At 38.0% G+C, this 2,695-nt stretch overlaps 1 protein-coding gene across 1 annotated transcript in view; it reads right to left on the reverse strand.

Annotated features, from left to right (window-relative positions):
* LRCH3 (leucine-rich repeats and calponin homology (CH) domain containing 3) overlaps positions 1-2,695 on the reverse strand; it is a 103,929-nt gene that overhangs the window by 100,838 nt on the left and 396 nt on the right. The gene's annotated exons all lie outside the window — the stretch shown is intronic.

The raw sequence follows: 2,695 nt of genomic DNA on the forward strand, positions 1-2,695 counted from the left end.
TGTACATTGGCTCTTTGATTTCAATCCCTTCAATTTGATAAGCATTACCAAGTACCAATTGTGGCCCAGGAGCAGGGACAATGAAGACCAATGAAGACCACGGCTTTGCCTATGTGCCAGCAAAGCCGTGGAGGCCATTTACCCGATGTGCTATTCCATACATAACCCTATACTGTATAATTTATGAGTCAATAAAAAATTTACAATTTTTAATTATAAACCTGTGTTTTCTATCAAAATTACTTCTTGCGTGAATTTTCGGACACCCTATATTATCAAAGAACTGTGTGGCAGTATTAAAATAATTTTCTTGGCTTTAAATTTCCTATAGGATCTAAACCAGGGGTCCTCAAACTTTTTAAACAGGGCGTCACTTCACTGTCCCTCAGACCGTTGGAGGGCCGGACTATAGTTTTAAAAAAAACAACTATGAACAAATTCCTATGCACACTGCACATATCTTATTTTGAAGTAAAAAAACAAAACGGGAACAAATACAATATTTGTATTTGCATGTGGCCTGCGGGCCGTAGTTTGAGGACCCCTGATCTAAACAAAACACTTTAGCTAATAGGCTGGGTCTGACTTCATCTAAGTAGCTGTTTTAACAGACTATGGTTTTGGAGTTACCTCAAACTAGGCTCAAATCCTGGCTAATATCACCTCTCCTGGCCTTTAGCTACAGATCTTTGGGCAAATTATCTTCTCTCTCCAAATCTTGGTTTCATTACCTGTAAAAACTGGAATGGTAATACCTGTCTGTACATAAGGAGGCTATGTGATAAAGAGGAAAGAATTAGATGGACCTAGGCTGAAATTCTACCACTAATACTAGTTATATGACTTTCTCTGAGTGATTCCTCATCTGTAAATGCTGAGTAATCGCTCATATGCAATAATATTTAATCCACTGGTTGTTAAGCATTTAACAAGGCAATGTATTTTAAAACACCTAACACACTGAATAGCACTGAAAACGCAATAAATGTTTATCCACATCAAACTATCTGATTGAAAATAATAATTCAGTGTTTTTGTACAAGGTCTACCAAAGCTTTCTTATACTTAATAAGTGGTATTTCTACCTTATTAAAATGAACTTAGCCTAACAGGTTAGAAAATACCCTGCAGTCTTTTTCCCCCCCTTTTTATCTTTTTTCCCTTTTTTAGACTTTTTGACCAGATAAATGTCAACCATCAAAAATTGTGGTTTATATATAAACTATTAAAATAATAAAATAAACATGGATAATGAGAAATTAAAAATTCAGGGCACAAAGAAAAATTCACTGGGATTATTTATTGGTTTTCATAAATACTCTTGGGTTTTCTTTGTTAGTTAAAATATTTTCTAAAGGCAAAAACACTTTGGTCTTACAATTATTTAAAAGTAAGGTAATGAACTAGATAAACTCCTGTAATCAACTTGTTTTTAGCTTCAGGCTTAATGTAGTAATATGAAATGACTCACACCAATATGAAATCACTATGCTAACCATCTCCTGAACAGAATCAGATATGGGATACACATGATAATTTTAGATGTTATCAATCAGAACACATGCAAAAGGCAAGTGGCTGTTCATATTAACCTTAGCAATAGTTTAACTTTAATGTCATTCACTAAAAAATACAAACTATATTCAGTACAACTATTTCCAGAAAGAGATTAGATAAGTAGACATTTAATTTCTTCTATTTTACACTAGAGCAAAAGTTTCTTTGGAAAGAAGTTTCCTGAAGTAGTTTAACATTAACATTCTGTTTATTTTTCTAACATGAGCTCATCATATGCAATACGTATCAGTCTTTAATGAGTGTACAGACATAGGAAGGTGTTAAACTGGAGATTTTAAAATAAAGATAAATAAAATAAGGTAAATAAAATGAAATAAACGTGACACATTCTTCGGTCGCAAAACACTATATGAAAATAAAATATAAACTACACCATTCTATACAAACTGGGTGATTTTTTTTCTCCTTTGTATTTGTGCAAAACATGAATAGACTGTTTACACTCTGTTTCTCTGAGGAAGTTATACTTTAAACACAAGAGAAGAATAATGTGGTGAACACCTCAGTCTCCAGACACTGTTCTCTCCAAATGAAAACCTAATTCCTTATTATCTTTCCTGTGTTCAAAAATATGTATAAAGCAAAATAATGCTTGTTTTTTAAACGCATTAAATACAGACATGGTAGGCAACCTATGTATCTTTTCAAAGTAGTTTTCTTCTTTCAACGTTTCCGGGGGCGGGCATAAGGACAGTGGGGCAGAAGTAAGTGTGAAGTGGGCTCGAGTTATTCTTACAAGTACATTTGGTCACTCAACGAGATAAAGTACAGTTACAGCGTCCGGGTTCACACGAAAAACCACTGCAAGAAACTTCAGCGCCGAGATGGGAGATCCCGGATAACGCACCGACTGTGGTCTGAGTAAGCGCGCTACAGCCCCAATCTGGCAAGTCGGTTTCCTAGTGGGCTCCCCGGTCCGCTCGGCCTGCAGAGACCGGGCGGGGCGCGCGGCTATCTCGGCAGCGGCCGACGGTAACTTTCGAGGAGAGGAGACCACCGCCCGACCGTCCCCTGCGGTCTTCCCCGGGGATGCCGCTGTCCGCCTCGCCCCGAGCTCGGGGCTGGCCCGCACACGGGAACCGGGTGGGCTGGGGCAGGCGCCTTCCCCCCGTTACCC

This window comes from Myotis davidii, unplaced genomic scaffold (assembly GCF_000327345.1).
Source record: "Myotis davidii unplaced genomic scaffold, ASM32734v1 scaffold9, whole genome shotgun sequence".
Lineage (NCBI taxonomy): Eukaryota > Metazoa > Chordata > Mammalia > Chiroptera > Vespertilionidae > Myotis > Myotis davidii.